Genomic DNA, 19,370 nt, shown 5'->3' with positions numbered 1-19,370 from the left:
ACAACTGTCGTGTGCAGTCAGACTGCTGCGGACTTTGCCCGACAGGGAGTCGTGGGTAAAATCAGGCAAAACAAAATCGTGTACGGTGTCCCCGTATTTCGTACACGAAATAGGTTTACAGCAAATGTTTTTTTTTTTTACTGTACCACTGGGCAAGTCCCAACCACATTACAAAGGAACAATGCTGTTAACAAATGCTTTACAAGCCCTACTTGGTTTAATCATCATTTCTTCATATTGTCATATTATCAAACGTTTTAATTCGTTACCCACGCCCTCATGCCTTATATGCATAGTTGTGTATCTGTGTTAAGGAATAGCAACCCTGACAAAATGTGCCAGCGCTGTTTGGGTTAGATTTTCAAAGTAGGCGGAACAGTTTCAGTGAGGGCAGAGGTAAAAATAATAGCGGAAATAATGTAGTCGTGAATACATAGTTCAGCTCTAGATCATTTAGTGCTTGGGCAGCCAGTACGGCCATCAACAGCCTGCTGTTAGCTCATGCTGAAATTTGTCCACTAGATGGAGCCGCTGTGCCGCCGATGCAGCAGCAGAGGAGCTGTTCTGTGAGGAGACCAAGAAGCCCACGACTCTGGGTGGTGGGGAGCAGAGAACGGGGATGAAGAGTGGAGTGGAGTAAAGAGGAGCCTTTGTGAAAAGTGCTAAACACGAGGAGAGAGGAGTTTGTTTTGAAGGGCGATTCATAGTGACCTGAGATGTTATTTGTTTAACCCCTGTTCTCTCCATGCTCTGTTTGGACTGGGGACACGTTGCTTCTTATACTAATATCACTGCAGCAAATAAAAACGACTTAACTAAGTAGCTTCTCTTATAATAATTCAAATGTTGACAATGACAGTAATAATGAACTTATTTTAAAGTTTTATAGAATAGATGTGTGCATACATTTGTGTGACACCAAACTTAATATAAAATGTAAATTTGGCAATAATTATAATCTAAATATTTTTTCTTGTAATTATTTACTTTAATGATAATTAATACGCGCAGCAGAGAATTCAGTTACATTAACGAAGGCCTGCAGTTGTTATTAGAACTTGCTTTCTTAGAATTTGATGACCAGAAATAGTTAAATGCAGCTTTAATAGATGTTTTTTTTATATGATTGAAGTAATAGTTTTAAATTTGTTTGAACTGTAGCGAGGGATAAGTGTCAGGATTTGTAGCTGGATTGAAACAGCTGAGATAAGCATTAGGACATCCTGCCAAGCTGCACATCTTCCTCATCAAGAAAAAAAATATATATTTTTGTCAAATTAAATTCATCTTTTGAAAATAAAAATATAATAGATAACTTGTAAACGCACAGAGCTGCTGAGTCTGCTCCCTGGAGCCTGCAGCAGGTGAGAGCAGTGGGACAACTTGCTGGAGAGTTAAGGCCTGCGATGGCAAAGATGGCTGCTGCCATTTGCCACGCCCACCTTCCCTTGACTTTTATGTGTTATTTCCTTGAAATAAATCTTAAAAATATCTTTGGATTCGTCGATACCTTGCAGAAGGACCTAAGTGAGTGCGTGATCGCAAATATGAGGCGAAATTCGGTGGTAAAGTTGCGCACAAAAGCATCCAGGGCTGCAGTGCCTAATGAGGGGGTGTGATGCTCTGATACTACAAAAGCAGGATAAAATTAATAAAAGTATGTTTTTTTCGGTCTAAGTGTAAAATAGTATTATATTACATTAAAGCCAACCTTATATTATGTCCATGCGTAAGGATTTTATTGAAAAATTGATTTTAGCCGGTTGCCTCTGAATATTCAAATTGAAAGTAACGCGCAATCAAATCATTGTCAAATCATTGAGTTCTAGGGGTTTTAAATAGTAGGCATGGAGGGAGAAAATCTCAAACTAATATGTCCCCAGCTATATTACAATATTGTTGTATGCCCTGACCCTGCTATAAGACATTTGTGTTGAGATTTTTGGATAATTTTGCACAAATTTCGTTCTTGGCCATTTTGCTGAGGCAGAAAAGGACGTTGTGGAGTCCTACAGGTCTTCTCCAAGGATCCTCTCCTCATCTCAGCCATCATGTCTGGTGAGTTTCATCTTGGTTTTTCATCAGGAAATCTTTTTGTAGCATTTCCCTGTTAGAAAAGAAAGAGAAAAGTTTTTCTTTTAATAAATGTTTAGTGGCAAAATTAGGGACACAGCAAAGTCAGGTAAAATGCCCAGTTTTGTTGTTTAGATGTTTACTTCTTTTTATGTTTAAATGAAAAAAAGACAACCAACAGTTACATTTAAACACTAAGTGAAAAATCATTGCAGTTTATTGCCACCTGCTTACATGAAGGATTGCTCTGGGCAGTCGGATTTCTCCATTCAAACCTCCTATAAGCTTTACCGACTTTTTCGGCTTTACTACAGGCTGTGTTTAATACTTAGAGGCACCGTGTGCTGATACACCTCTGCATATATAGATGTTCTTTTTCGAAGACATTTTTGATTAGATGCATTACTACTGGAAGTACGAATTGAGCCGTAAAGCCTCTCTCCCCGGACTGCCTGTGCGTAACAGGGCGTATGGGTGTTAGTGTGGGATGTGTCTGTAATTTTAGCCCACTATTTGCCACATTTAAGACAAATCATAAAGAAGCATTTAGCCGTATGAATATTTATCAGATGAGGTTTCACTGCGGATGCTTCATCTCTTATCAAATCGCCTTTTTCCACAAAGCTCGCCACTCCTGAGTGCTTTAATTTACGCCTTTAGGCCTAAAATTACGCACACCTATACAAGGCGTTCTTTTTCTGTTCCTTAATCAAGCTTTTTGTTTTAGTCTATATAGGAAAAATGCTGCTAATTATTATATGTATAAACGTCATTGCTTTTCACTGTCACTTTCTCGGGCTGGGGGGAGCAGAGGTGATTTGAATAAAGAACCACAGATTGGATTAGAGCTTGGGGTTTTTAGCTGCAAACATCTCCGGGACAAAATTGCTCCGAAAAATTTCCATAAAACAAAAACAATCGGCTTCGACTGAAACACAATCTCCGCTTAAGTTGAAGGCTCAGTGTTCAATAACACGGTGGGCTGAAACGCGTAAAGAAAACACTGTTTTCATGGATAGATATTGCGGTGCCTTTACCGAAGCAAACTTTACTTTGCAATCAACTCTGACACACAAACGCAATGCAGATCAGTACATTAATCGCGTTTACTTGGTAAACTTTTACGTTTCAGTCCCTGGTTGCTTTGCAGACTTTTTTTCGGTCTTTGTTTGCGCGCTTTACGCGATGTCACAGATCGGCTTCATCCAACGTTACCAAACCCTCTCACACTTATCACATCACTGAAATTAGTTTGATTTCAACATTTGATCGAAATCTACGATGTTTAGTGGTTAGAAATGTACTTACTTTAGCGCGAATTCTGCAGCTTTTCTTTTGTTCCTGGTCTGGGCGGGGTGGCTCAGGAGTGAGGATTACTCACATAATACAGAGAAAAGGTCTGCTGGCGGCTATTAGGTAACGCCAAGTCGCGTACTGCCGTAAAGAGGGGACCCCGGGAGGCTCAGAGGTCGGGACAATCAGTCAAAAAAGTACCGGAGCCACACACAGCAAGCGATGGTAATGCGCTTTTACGCATCGCGAATTTGGACACAATTTGGGACATTTGAGCGCAACGTGGAGTTGAAATGAGAGTTTATGTCTTATTGTAAAAGTATATACGTGTTACTAAAACTTTATACGGCAACGTATAACATTCATTCAATAAACAAGTGTTTATTAGTGTATATAACAACATAGTGTATATAACTACACTTCATAAATATGCCCTTTTAGTGTTGTTGGAAACATTTTATTTATTTAATTCAAAATGAAAAAAACTGAGATTACACTGAAGGTGGGGGGCGGGGTGGGGTGGGGCTATTGTCTGCTTCAATAGAGGGTGTTTACTAAACTGGCACGCTGTTCTCTCCATGCAGATAAGCCGAGGGTGTACCAGGGCGTCCGAGTGAAGACCACGGTTAAAGAGCTGCTACAGAGGCACAGAGCTCGGGAGGCCAACCGCAAGAAAGTGAAAACGGTAAACACTTCATCCCTCCTCTGACCTCCTCCTATTGAGACAAGAAACACTTACCAAGTAAAGCAAAAAAAAAACCCTGACTGCCCAGCGTACATAAAGCCATTAAGCATGTACACACACACACGTATGCACGTGAAATTCCAAAGAGAAAAAGCAATATCAGAAAAACAATGCCTTATTTCGAAAACACAATGCTGTGAAACAAGTCTAATAATCTCCACTTTCCTCCCCACTCCTTCACCTCCTTATCCACAGATATCCCAGGCTTGTCTGGAACTGCAGGAGCTTTGCGCGTCTACTTTTCCAAGTAAGTTCATACACAGCAGCTTCATTTGAAACCTTGTGTATAATGCTTAAATAAAGCCTTTTAAACTTAGACCATTTAAATCTATTCAGACATTCACTGAAGACACACAATCTAAATGTAAATGTGCATGCAGTGGTCTAAAACAGCGGCGAATCTATCGAAATCCGCACTGGCTGCAACCAATAGATAATTCAAATAACAAAGGAATATTAACCCCAGTAAAATACTCACAAAGCGCCTTTGTTATGACCACCTCACAAAGTATACTTGGAATGCAATACTAGTCAGTTATTGACAGCTCCCTGCCTAAAGAGTTGCCCCCGTACTTATAAACGTAAGCTACATTCAAATGTGTTGGCTGATGGTGTCATGACATCACTCTCCGAACGTATATGTATTTAAATGTCTCCCTGTGGTCTGCTGCCACGCAGGGACTACTCGCAGCGTCTCTCAAAGCGCCAGCAGGAAGGCTTTTTTTCTCCTCACATTTTAATTATTTTTTTTTTTGCTCCATCAGGTCGCCCCGTGGATCCTCCTTCAGCTATTTCTCCAACTCACACGCGCGCGTTCCCTGTCCCTGACAGCTCGTGCAGCATCCAGATGCAAGAGATCATGTTTAACGACATCCAGCCGCAGTTTGGGGACGTTATGTTGCCCGGCAACGGCTACAGCAACAACAACAACCCCTGCGCAAGCACCAGCTACAACACCTCCCTGCCTCTCCATCCCACCTCCCCGCTGCCTTGGTGCCACGGGCTCTCTTCTGATGCAGACTTTTATGGCAATGGAATGGTAAGTTCTGCCCACTCACACTGATCACAGTCTAAAAGTCTTTTTCCTTTGTTTGTTTGTTTTGCTTCCGAATTTCTTCAATGTTATATGCAGAAATATTTCAATCTAGTCTATTTGTGTATTCGGTATAAATATAATATACTTTTGTGATTAAATAAAAAGCTATAGAAAAAAATATTTGTGTTTGATATACAGTAAATGGGGCCAAACGTTAAAATCCTAAATAACGCTATAACTTACTGTCATATAAGTTAAAAGTTTTTTTTCTTTACCCTGAGTCAACTACATTTTTGTGGTGGTTTTGCAATAGGGCTTTGGCACTGTTGGTTCTCTTTGCCATAAACCTGTGTGGAGCTTGAATTCTGCATGTAGTAAATATACCTGTGGTCTGCAGGTGCATTAAAGGGGATAGTTTGTATTCAGAACAAAATAATGTCTGAAACAAAGTATTTGATGGTACCTAACATATTTCTGAGAAAAAAAAATTGTAAGCTTAGTCTAGTGCACAATAAATAAACACCACTCACAGGTGTCCCAGGTGAACCACTTGGGCCCAGTTTCAGTTTGACGCCAATCACATGACACCTCTGCAGCCCACTCCTGAAGTAATCCTCACCATCCTAACGCCTTCCTCTCTTTCAGGCTCCCTGCTCCTCGTCGGCATCCCCAACGCTTTGCAACTCCATGGATCACAACAGTTACTCACCACAGGACTCCTTCTCCTCCTCCTCTTCCTCTTGTTATGACTCGCCCACCAGGATAGAGCCCAGCTACCGTGGCCTTGCCTCGGAATACTTCCACTACCAGCACTGTAACCCACAGGACTGTTACTGTCTGCCGCACTGTTGGCCTAGCCAGCAGGAGAGCTTCACTGCCCCTGAAAATGCATCTTACAACAACCCGACAGACTATCCATATGCCTGTCCTGTGGAGGAGGACTACTTTAGGAGGGATTATCCAGTGAGCTCTGAAATGTGCTACAATGTTCTATGAAGAGCCCTTCAGCAGTAGTAATCTGTGTCCTGCCTGTAAAAATGATCCTTTTCTTGTACTCAGTGAGGCTGTTTGCTAGATGGTCTGGTTTGCATTTCAGTTTGTGTGCTGTGACGGGCTTTTGCTTGGTGAACACGATGAATGTTGAATGGATGGTAATCCCAATATTTTTGTACTTTTTTTTAAATTTAGATTTATTTTCATATGCATAAACTGTTGCTATACAAAATAAAAAAAGCTTCAAACTTAAATGGGTATAAAATTGATTTCTATACAAACAGACCAATAATCATATCAATCATTGTGGCGTTCCTGAAAGAGTACCTTAGTACGAGTTCGAGCAGGTTTGTCCCAGAACAAGCTGCTATCATCACACATATAAGAGGTAAAAAAACAAAGGCTAAGAGCATGTCACGGCTGAACTGTTCTGTTGCTCAACAGTGTGTGCTGAGCTGAGTGAATCCTGAAAGGCTTGCTTGATGTGTGTTTATTGAGGACACCTGAGGACTTCATTTTCAATGATGGACTTTGACTCCCAGTTCTGTGAAACACCTATAAAACCTGACATGAAACATTTGGAGCTCTTAGTGAAAATGTTTCAGTTGCTGCTTCAGGCAAAATGTTATGTACATAAAGTCCAGCAGCTGCTTCCTGGTAGGGCTGCACTCCCCCACCACCCCCGCGCTCCTCCACGCCCGAGGTCATGTCTGCTTTAGTTTACATTTGATCTTCACATCACAAAAACTGTTATTACTCTACTGTTTATGTAAGAAACATGGATCTGTTAGGAGGCTTCTATTTGAGCCAAAGTTTTGGCTTTAGCGTTTCTAAAAACAACTGCACCCAGGAGCAACAAACAGATTTAAATGTACACAAATTAACATTGAACAGATTGAGTCATAAGTGCAGCACAAGTATAGCAGTAATTTTGATTCACACTAACCAACAGTATTGTATATGTAATATACTATAGGGAATTAATTGCTATTTTAAGGTATTAATTAAGTAACTGACATCATCAGCTTCCATGCTTTGGATAAAACCTCCTTATATATGGCAGAGAGCTAAGAAGTAATAATAATCTCTCTCCCTCCACTGCAACATCAAATATGATGTATTACACTAATTCGCCTGCACTATAGACAATACTAAAAAAAACAGAGAATTTAAAATTCAGGTAAATGTAAAAAACATAGTTTCTATTATTACAGAAGTCAATGAGTATCCAAATAAGAACAAATAAAAGCATATTTCGTTATTGAGTATGTTCTTCATTCTCTTAAAGTACTTCAAAAATGAATAAAATCATTATTTGCATCTTTACTCTAATACAAAGTTATATAATGGGAATGGCTTGTATAGAGGGTTGTGCACACACATTTAGCAGCAGAAGAAGTTAGCCTTGCTAACTGCAAACATCTGCACACCTGGGATTTCTGTAGGATTCTATTGAAACATAGACGTCACAGGAAGAATGTTTGTTTGATTTTGGGGTGAACTGTCCCTTTAAGCAGAACTTTGTTTGTAGTGCACCTTTTGCACTTTTGTACTGCATTGTTGGCCAGTACTGACCCGTAACGCTTTTAAATAATAATTGTCATATTAGATAACCTGTTTACAGCAAATCAGGGAGGGTTATGGATTTGTGTGGGTATGACCAAACTCAGATGGGTCACATCGAGGTATGTGAAGCTTTAGAGACCTGTGAAAAATCGGACTGATAATCTGCATAGATTAGAGTTGGCATTTTTAACAGCAACTCTGTATCTTCATACTTCACATAACTCTGGTCTCTGTGCCTAGGCTGAACACCAGCATGATGATACCACCACCATGCATGACAATAGGGAAGATTGTATTTGATATTTATGAATAATAAATAAGTTCAGCAATGAAATGGAGAGTGAATATTTCACTCGATTAAAAAATAAGACCCAGGTGTCTGAGGTTTACTCAGCAGAAATTCTGACCCTTACCTGAGCATGCACCTTTCTGTCTGAGCCTGATGGATTGTGGCTGTGTCAGGTCTGCTTAAAAGAGCATCTTTTAACATTATTTTGAGCCCTAACTGAAAGCTGAATGTCAAAGCTGTAATCCCCTGAAGGCACGCTGTAAGCTGCTGCAAACAGAGACTACGTTAGGGCTCTCAGGAGTTAAAGTCAAAGGCCTGGGGAATGCAGGGCTCCTAACTGACACCAGCAGAGCTTGAAGAAATCAAGGTCTGATCCACCCTAACCTGATCTGTCTGCAGCTCCTCACTCTGATCGCTTAGTGTAAACAAGTCACCCCATTTACCTCCAGGGTCCCTCCTAAAGAAATGTTGGGACTGGCAACAAGGCAGTGAAAGGAAGGCGTATGTATCTTTGTGTGGAAACATGCTTCGCCCCTTCAGCTGTCTGATAAGGCTCTAATAACCTCTGATGAGAAAGCTATGAATTAGTGGTTCACAGTGTCAGGCCTGAAGTTTCAATCCACTTACAGTTAGGGAAAAAGTTATTTAAACCCCTGCTGATTTTGTAAGTTTGCCCACTAACAAAGAAATGATCTGTCTATAATTTCAATGGTAGGTTTATTTGAACAGTGAGACAGAACAACAAACAAACACAAAATCCAGAAAAATGCATTTCAGAAGTTATAAATGAATTCCCATTTTCATGGATGAAATAAGTATTGAACTCTGCTTTAGTACTTGGTGGTAAAACCTTTGTTGGCAATCACAGAGGTCAGACGTTTCTTGTAATTGGCCACAAGGTTTGCACACATCTCAGGAGGGATTTTGTCCCACTCCTCTTTGCAGATCCTCTCCAAGTCATTAATGTTTCATGGCTGAAGTTTGGCAACTCCAACCTTCAGCTCCCTCCACAAATTTTCTATGGGATCAAGATCTGGAGACCGACTAGGCCACTCCAAGACCTTAATATGCTTCTTCTTGATCAATCCTTTGTTGCCCTGGCAGTGTGGTTTGGATCATTGTCATGCTGGAATACCCACACACGCCCCATCCATCCTCCTTTGATGTGATGCAGTTGTTCTGTCCCCTTGGCAGAAAAACACCCCGAAGCATATTGTTTCCACCTCCATGTTTGATGGAGGGGACGGTGTTCTTGGAGGCAGCATTCTTCTCCAAACACAGCGAGTTGAGGTGATGCCAAAGAGCTGGATTTTGGTCTCATCCGACCTCAACACTTTTAACCAGTCCTCCTCTGAATCATATATTCACTATAAGGTAAGTGTTTTTATGCCTAGATCTAGGCAAAAAAAAAGTTAAAGTGACAGCAGGACGAAAACAAAAATCTGAACATTCTTATTGAAAGTTCTCATTGAAAGTTCTCATTGAAAGCTGGAGTGGAAACTTCAGCAAAACAACACGAGAGAGGTGTGGAGTGGCATGAGGACCATCACTGGTTACAGGTCGAGCAGCAGTGGTGGAGTTAATGGTGTGGAAAGGCCCGATGAGCTGAATCTGTTTTTTAACAGATTTGATACAGTGACCCCAGTTCACCCTGCTAACGACTCTTCAGCAGCTGAGCGACAACGACCAGCCACCAACGACCCCACCTGCACTGATCACCTTCACCACAGAGCAGGTGAGAAGAACAACTGCAGAGACTCCACACAGGCAAAGCTGCAGGCCCTGATGGCGTGAGCCCCAGGGTCCTGAAAGCCTGTGTCCCCCAGCGGAAGTAGAATCCTTAATCATGTCTTCAAACTCAGTGTGAGTCTTCAGAGAGTCCCCATCATGTGGAAGACATCATGCCTTGTTCCTGTTCCAAAGACGCTGCGTCCCAGCGACTTGAAGGTCTACAGGCCCGTGGCTCTGACATCACACATTATAACGACTCTGGAAAGACTCATCCTGGAACAGCTCTGGCCCATGGTCCAACCACTTCTTGATCCCCTCCAGTTGTAATCTTCTTGCTGAACAGATTCTACGCCCACCTGGATAAGCCGGTCGCCTCTACTTTCTGAGGCACCTGAGGTTCTTCAACATCTGCAGGACGATGCTGAGGATGTTCTATGAGTCTGTGGTGGCCAGTGCCATCATGTATGCTGTTGTCTGCTGGGGCAGCAGTCTGAGGGTGAGGGACATTAACAGACTCAACAGAATCATCAGGAAGGCGGCCATGTTGTGGGAGAGGACCTGGGCTCTCTGAGGTGTGTCAGAGGAGAATGTTGTCCAAAATAAAGACCATACTGGACTGTCCCTCTCATCCGCTCCACACTGTGCTGACCAGCAACAGACCCCCGACTCCCACAATGCACCACTGAGAGACACAGGAAGTCATTCCTGCCTGTCTCAATCAAACTACTGAACTCTGAACTGTAACAGTCACTCAGACACTGTACATTCATACTGGTACATTCATGTCATGCTCTTTACTATGTAAAGGTTTTTATACAGTAGTAAATATGTTCTTCTTTAGATACAACTCGGGGATTTAAATGCTATCTAGGTATTTAGATATTTATTATATATTTTTATTTCATATTTCAATTTATCTTTGATTTCTTTGTCTGTAACAAAAAAGAATTTCCCCTCGGGGATAAATAAAGTTCTGATTCTGATTCTGATTTCTTGACGTGGATGAGAAGCGCCATTATATACATGACATTGGCCATGCATCCATGATGAGTGAGACCCATGTTTGTACAGGCCATGAAGAGACCCTATCCTCATACCCCTCATCTAGCTTCAGTATCAATTGCTATTTTGCACATCCATGGATGGTGTCTCCTCCTTTGACCTGATGCTAACACAGAGCACATTTTGACCCTAAAGGTTACCAGTTGATACCAGAAATATTTTTACATATAGGTGTGCTATTTGGATAATGACCAAAAGAATAATATAGCAGATACAAGCAGATACAAGGTGGTCTCTTTGGGGCATGGGTGGTTGGTGGTTCTGTGATGGCAGGAAGTGTAGTTATAGTGCCTTTACTCTAGAGGCTGCTTTGAGGTGGTTTGGATGTTAGAGTATCTACCAGGCACTACCAGCCAACTGGAAAGAGATCCTGAGGTCATCACTGTCAGTTGTTCTAATACTAGTTGATTTTGGCTGAGGAGAAAATGGAATGTTGCCTTCACTTCAGCTACATGGTCACTAAAAAAGTCCAGCTTTTTGTTAATCAAGTATCACTTTACTCTGAAACATAGCCATGGGCTTTTTATTTAATATTCTGACTCATTATCAGACAGATAAACCTGCAGCACAGGAATGTAAAACATCTTTCTGCTGGTGTCTTTTAACATTAAAACAGCAAGTTGGATCTAGTTATGAAAGCTGTAGTATGAGTGACTTGACCTGTGTTGTCAGATGGGCTATTCTGTGCCAACACTGTTCTGAGGATCCAAAAGGCTTTTCAGGGGGTGTGGTGCGGGTCCTTCACACCTATATCTCATTCCTGAGACTAGATGTCAGTTTGGAGGTGTGCGTGTGTTTGTGTAAATGTGTGCGTGTGTTTGTGTAAGTGTGTGCGTGTGTTTGTGTAAATGTGTGCGTGTGTATAGAACATGTTCCACAGATCCTGTTGGCGAGCATCCCTTGCACTCTTGCTGAGCCAGCACCTGTGGAAATCCCCCTGCAGAGGTTTGGCAGCACCCAATCAGTGTGAAGAAACACTCATGCTCAGGCCTGAGCAGAGCACCACAATTAGCTTTCAGTGACACTTTAGCATGCCGACAAAGACAACATGTTTATGGCATTTAAAGGATAATACTCCATCTCTATAAAAAAGTGCTTATTCATTTACAGGTAGTTTTACAGCTCACCAGTGTTTATCTGATCTGACTGTAGGCGTGTATGCAAGGAAACACACTGTGCTGGTCTGTCTGACTGTTTAAGCAAAAACAGCCTGTATGATTCAGAAAACATACAGAACTACAGTTACCTAGTCAGGCAGCAATGATAAGTGAAGTGTTGTGAAATAATTCATTGCACACAATAATTACAGCTCCTATAACTTCTGTTCAAAGTAGAGATTCAGAATGTAACATTAAAAGATTAGTGTTAGAGTATTATCCTGACCTTCCTCCAATTCTGAAAAATCTCCAAAAACTGGACTGACGTCCTGTTGATGTCATACATGTATAATATATTATAATATATAATATAATATATTATCCAACAAACTCCAAATCTGGAACAGCTATAGCAACTGTGACCTCTGAACACCAGGAAAATGTTTAATGAGACCGGTTTCCTCACCGGTTTTGTCAAAAAACAGTGTTTAGTGTTTACATATCTGGCGCCCTCCTTGGGTCGAGTACATGTAGTGCAGTAGTTCCTTAAGTATCCCCCCTCCCCCCTCCTATTCCCCCACCAAAATGGGATTAAAGAAAGGTATTGCGATTTAATATGTAATGCCTCCTCCACTGCTTCTCTTTTCTGATCTTAAACAATTCTTTGTGTTTTCACGCTTTAGCAATTTATCTATTGCTAATTCATGCGAATGTATATTAGTAAAACTGTTGTCAACATGATTATATGAACATGACTTTATAACAATATATTTCAGAGAACTTATAAAGGTTTTCTATGAGGAGAAAAGTTGAGTTTGCCAGAAGTGCCTGAGGCTTTCTCAGCTTGTCGCAAATTAGCTCACAAAAGCGGTTTCAGTTCAGGACAGAATGCATGAGGATAAGATAATGAAGCCAGTGTAGATGTGTCACAATTGCAGTTACCACTATGGCCTCTGGGGTCTGGGTCCTGTGGTAAGTCAATCCCCATAGACCTCAATGTTAAAATGTCCAACATTACAGCAGAAATAAACGTGTTCATAGCCTGGTACAAGTTTGAACAGAGTGAATTCTTTAAGTCAACTTTAAAGACGGAATATGTAGTAAATATGTCATAAAAATGTGCAGAATCACCAAAGACATATCAAAGAAGTCTATGATCCATGGATATTCCCAAAAATGTATTTGCTAACACCACGCCAAGCTTACATTGTGAGTAAATATACCAAGTCAGAAAGAGGAGAGGAAGTAAAAGTCTATGTATGTCTACACTATGAATGCTATGATGATAGAATCACTTGCAAGCAGGCAAATTACACAAGCATATTAGTTGTGGAAAAGTTATGGAACGGCTTTTAAGTGAAGTGCTTGCACCTCTGATATTGTATATGATTACATACATATATGATATGTTCTGACTACATATTCTACTTTTCGTCACAAGCTTCCTGCTGACGAAACCACCTGCCATCCTTTGCTTCACTTGGGTTCCACCACTTTGCCTCTATTTGGAATTAACCAGGATTTAGCTGGACTCAGGCAGTACAAATATGGCGACAGTTGGAAAAAGTTGGTGGTAGGTAGAGGATATTACTTGGCAACGTAACAGAAAATGCATTCATATTTGACAATAGTCAAAATGCTATATTGTATGCTCTGTATAGTAGCACTATTCATTGGTAACATTGGTCCATTTGGACATTGGTAATAACAAGCAAATCCTGTTTTTTATCAGCTACGTCACCTTGAGACTCCAGCTGTAAATTACATCTGGAATGTACACTAATATGATAAACATGATGTTCTACATGGTTTTCAACATTTCTGAGTATCCTTTGAAGTTTTATGATCAGACTTCTCTTTGTGCACAGTGCTTCATGTGTCCTAGTTAATCTTCACACAGCAGATTCAGAGCCTTTATGAGGGCTTGTTAACAACACTCGTCTGTTTGTTGGATATGACATTTAGCATTAAACCTTGGCAGCCTTTTCATAAAGTGTTATCACACCTGCTGGAAGGTTGGATGGCGAGCACAGTAAGTAACATCACATTGTATTTCGCAATAAACCAGCCCTTTGCTTCTGTGTATTCATACCAGAGGGTGTTTCTTCATTGAGTAAATCAAAGGCTGTTTACACTCATTCATATTTTCTGTACATAACACCAAAACACACACCCAGGCCTGATAACAAAATGAGTGTTGGCCGATCACACTGCCGCAGACAGAAAGTGACAGGAAAGTAGTATTTACACATCAAACAGAAGGTAAGTGGTGGGTGAACACACTTACTATGTGGAAGTGGGACAGTCAACACCATTAGGCTCATATTTTTCACATAAACATCTTGCTGTAAGAAGTTGTTTGTTGTCTTTTTTTCCTGTTTGCTTCTTCCCGGGAACCACTCTCTGCAGGGGAAATGGCCTTTTCCCGAAGTTCTATAGAAACCCAAGGAAAATATGGACAATGTGGACACAGGTTACCTGAAAGGAATTTCTAACTCACAGATAAAATGGGAGATTGTTGCAGATCTCTTCTTTATCTCTTTAAGTATTTGGACCTGCATTGCCCCTCTCATTAGATAACTGTAGAGATACCCTCTGTTTGAAATAAATGCGTAAGAAGACAACACCTCTTTTGGAACTGCTCAGCTTTTTGTTTGGGGTCTTGTTATCTTGATCTGTGGCATGTTGTACTGTTTAAGGATAATCTTCACATTATGTTTTTTCTAGGAGCTAAGATAGAAGAACAGGCCTCAGCATGACTGCACTGGCCAGCACTAGTCCTGCTGTAGACACTGCTCCTACTGCAGATGAAAAACCCCAATGTGCAAGAAGCAATAATGTTTTCTGTACAAGACGTGCAGAACACTTGTAACATTTTTATATACTATCTGATGATTCACTGTTCTGTATCAAGCAGGTGCTGAAATGTAAAAAAAAAAATGCAGTAGTCTAGTGGCCACTTCAGCCAGTCTAGCCTAGTCCGATTTTCCTATGATGGTCGTCTTTCATCTGGGACAGCCCAAAATCACACAGTGGAAACCCGGCATAGAACAAAAACACATTTGGTTAGTTACAGATAGTTATATCTATAACTATACCCATATGGAATGTTATAACTATAAATAATGGTAGCAATATATAGATAGTTAGCATTCCATTCCAACTTTTGGAATACTGCAGAAAATAAACTCCAAAGTTAATCACATTGGAAACCCAGCTGACTTCAGAGGAACTGGAAGTGCTGAAAATGTGTTTCCACGTTTTAGATCTCATTCCTATGGCTATAAGTAAAATAAATTCAATTCAATTCAATTCAGTTTTATTTATATAGCGCATATTACAATCAGACATTGTCTCAAAGCGCTTCACAGGAACCCCCCTAAGAGCACTGTGGCAAGGAAAAACTCCCTTTAAGAGGAAGAAACCTTGAGCAGGACCCGTCAACTTAAGGAAGAACCAGTCCTGCTGCTAGTCAGAGAGGATGAGGGAGAGAGAGAGAGAGAGAGAGAGAGAGAGAGGAAAGAGAGAGAGAGAGGAGAGAGAGAGGAAAGAGAGAGAGAGAGGATGAAGGAGAGAGAGAGAGAGAGAGAGAGAGAGAGAGAGGATGAAGGAGAGAGAGAGAGAGGAGAGAGAGGATGAAGGAGAGAGAGAGAGAGAGAGAGAGAGGATGAAGGAGAGAGAGAGAGGAGCAAACATGATACAAACATGATACAGTACAGAGCAAACATGACAGCAAGATGAAAGTGATTATATTGTAATAGATATCTGTATATATCATCAGTCCATAAGTAGGAATAGTAATTTGGTAGCAAAGATGAGCAGCAGGGGCTGGTGAAGTCGATGAGCACAGGAGAGATCAGGGGCCAGACTGCAGGTCAGCATGCAGGTCTTGAAACCTGCAAAGAGAGAGGGTGAGAGCGAGGCACAAAACTACGAGGAAGACAGTAAACACAGATTATGAGACGATATTACCCAGTATGATCCAGACTAAGGAGAGGTCAGAGGGTGAGAGGGAAACTGCATAGAGGATCGTGTTTGTGCCACCCGACAACATAGGCCTAGAGCAGCATAGCTGTGCTACACACTAGGTCTAAGGCTAACTGTACGCCTTGCTGTCATGTAAGATAAGATAAGATAATCCTTTATTAGTACATTAGTACATAGTAGTATTATATGTACATTTCCTCTATTAGCAATCTATTCAACTAAAGGTTGTGGCCACTTTGAATGACAGATCACCACAGCTTCATTCACTGATACTGTGTGAATTAACAAATAGGAATCATTGTGGGCTTCAGACCTGCTGTTCAGAAAATCATTGGGTTACATTACAGAAGACTTGTACATCTTCATTTATGTCAATACTAAATATGAAGGTAACAACACACGCACATATACACAGAAAGAAACAGGAGGGAGGGAGACGCAAATGAACGACAAAGAGAGAGAACAATTAACCTGCACAGGCACATTAGTGCTGTACATCCATCAGTGCAGTGAACCTGACCTCTAAGCCTTGTGTTGTTTCACTGAATAGTCACATTTTTATAGGTACACTCAGACATTGGATTGGCTTAACTATTGTTTTTGTACTTTATATTGTATTTTTTGTAGCAATTTGTTGAGTAATATAAGCCATACAAATATTAGGGATGTATGCTTTCTACACTACTAATTCATGTCACAAATACTTTTACATACGTTTTGATAATACATTTTGAAAATAAATTAAACAACAAAAAATCTAAGGAGCCACATGAGAGCTGAAAGGCTTTTTAGTGAGCCAGCTCTTTTTAAAGGAGCCGGAATTCCCATCACTACAAGGTGCCAAAATCTGCCCTCACAGACAGCGATACTGGTATACACGTGTGTCGTTTTCCTGGGAAATGTCTGGGTTTTCCCCTCTCACCACCAACAACCAGCCAGGCGGTTTTATCCATTGACATGTTTGTTTATATTACCAATAAATGTAAATGCATAGCTTCTGCTTGTGTTTACAAAAGGATCAGCATAATGTGATGTACAAATCACAACAATACATTCTTTACACATGAGTTACATTCTACACACTGTCATGTCTTCGTGTTGACAGGGTTTGACAGCACAGAAGGTAAAATATAACCTTCTTCAGCTATCTAAAAAGGAAATGGATTCTTAGCTGTTCAAGTGGAGGAATATTGCCAATGAATCCCTTTGCTACTCTTATGAGTCATCTGGCATAAATTCGATCACTGTGGTAACTTTACACAGTTACTCAGACTTTTATTAAAGAGGTTGCGCAACTGTGTCAGTGCTGTGCATTTATGGAATTCTGTGGCGTTATTCAGATCAGATTAGATTACCACTACTGCTTATTTGAGCTAGTGAAACAGACAATATATGCTGTTAAGTCTAATAGTCTAATAATCTAATAGTATTGTAATGTAAACTTTTTGACACACACATGCACGCACATATATATATACACTACCCTGAACTTTTGAATGGTAGTGTGTATACACACACCTATATATATATATATATATATATATATAGGTGTGTGTGTGTGTATTTTACATGTGTTAAAAAAGGCAGTAGTTTAAATGGTGCCATATATGTCATCTAGGCATGTGTAAACGTGTAATAAACCTGACTGTGAAACCTTGAACAGGACCCGGCTCATAAGGAGAACCTGCTGACAGTCGGCCGGGTAGAGGAGGAGAAGAAGAGGGAGACAGAGAGAGGATGAAGGAGAGAGAGAGAGGAACAAACATGCAGCAAACATACATTACAGAGAACAAACATGACAGGTTGATGATGTTCAAACTATTGTGTTAATATTGTATCTGATATATATATCATGAGTTAATTAAATTGTGTAAATGGTGAACATTATCTCGCTAAACAAAATGTTTCAATATCATATCTTTTGTTTACAATAAAGTTTACTTACTGCACTAATGCTATTGGGAAAATCCCATTGGCATCTCGTAGAGGGAACCAATGGTGGCATACATCACAACACTGTGTAATATGTTTTATGAGATTGGCAATGCCACCTTATACCACTTGATGGTCTAATGTAGCACCTGGTCTTCCCCCAGTCTTCATTAACAAAGTAGTAGCAGTGTTATAGTACGACACTCTTATAACTCTCCATGGTCTTTAGTTGCTGCATGTTAGTTCCAGTAGAGGACAGTAAACATCCAACCATCTATCCATCATCTAAACCCGCTTTGTCCTATCCCACCGAGGTACACCCTGGACAGGTCACCTGTGGACAGTGAACACTACAATGTTAAAAGGGATGAGGACAACAGTGGAGCAGTGGGATAGCAGGGTTGTCCAATAACCGGAAGGTTGGTGGTTCAATCCCAACTCCTCCCTAGTCACTGTTGTGTGTTCTTGGGCAAGACACTTCACCCTAGCCTGTGGCGCGCCTTGCTAGTCATGCTGTTAAGTCCACTATAAGCTACGGGCACCGCATTACTTTTTAACACCATCTTTGATGGACACTGAAGACAAGTGACTGTAAACTGTGTCAGCAAGGCAGCAGAGGATCAATTGTTGCTTTGATCCACTGGGCTTTTGTTGAGTTTTGCACTTAGCTGGTGCAAAAGACTCCAAGAACAACATACGCTAACTCAATGACTCATCAGATAAATCATTTGACAGGAATGAAATTCGTTACGGCTGTATGACACTGCACAAGCAGTGTCATATAGCCGTAACGAATTTCCCTCTGGGATTAATACAGTATCTAAAATAAAAAATAAAAAAAAATAAAAAAAATGCGGAAAATAATGTAATGTCCCTTCAGACATATGATGAATGGTAATTCAATGGTAAAGGTATGATGCAGGTTTTAAAAAGAGAATTGATTTCTTCACGTCACTAACAAACACATTTGATTTATGCGCATAAACATGAACATAACTTTTAATCCAATTATTTTGTGTTCAATGTTGCTATCAAATGCAATGTGAATGACATAATCAGAAAAAAAATGCAGTTTAGAGTTAGATTTTATTTAATCTCATGTAAATAATGTTCTCAGAGAAGTGGTATAAATTCACATTTTTATGACAATCATACGAAATCGAAAAAAATCAAATCAATCTAAAACTCTAAACAATAACATATAAGTGTGAAATTGTATGTTGTCAAAAAATGGGTGTGTCAACACCTCATGAAAATGATCGTGTGTCTAGGACAGCAGCAAATTTAAATCAACCATTAGTGTGAATTTAAAAGGCGCTTTGTATCAACTCCTTCTCATGCATCACTCCTCAGCTATCAACTCTCTTTCATTCCTGTCAAATGAATTATCTGATGAGTCATTGAGTTAGCGTATGTTGTTCTTGGAGTCTTTTGCACCAGCTAAGTGCAAAACTCAACAAAAGCCCAGTGGATCAAAGCAACAATTGATCCTCTGCTGCCTTGCTGACACAGTTTACAGTCACTTGTCTTCAGTGTCCATCAAAGATGGTGTTAAAAAGTAATGCG

At 40.4% G+C, this 19,370-nt stretch overlaps 1 long non-coding RNA gene across 1 annotated transcript; it reads right to left on the bottom strand.

Annotated features, from left to right (window-relative positions):
- Positions 1-45: 45 nt before the first annotated feature.
- Positions 46-3,820, bottom strand: LOC114444844 (uncharacterized). Its single transcript, XR_003671590.1, has 2 exons — positions 3,382-3,820; positions 46-2,107 (listed from the first exon to the last, which is right to left on the bottom strand). It is a non-coding gene; the product is annotated as an uncharacterized LOC114444844 (long non-coding RNA).
- Positions 3,821-19,370: the final 15,550 nt, after the last annotated feature.

This window comes from Parambassis ranga, chromosome 13, assembly GCF_900634625.1.
Source record: "Parambassis ranga chromosome 13, fParRan2.1, whole genome shotgun sequence".
Lineage (NCBI taxonomy): Eukaryota > Metazoa > Chordata > Actinopteri > Ambassidae > Parambassis > Parambassis ranga.
This window is presented reverse-complemented; position numbering and strand designations above follow the sequence as displayed.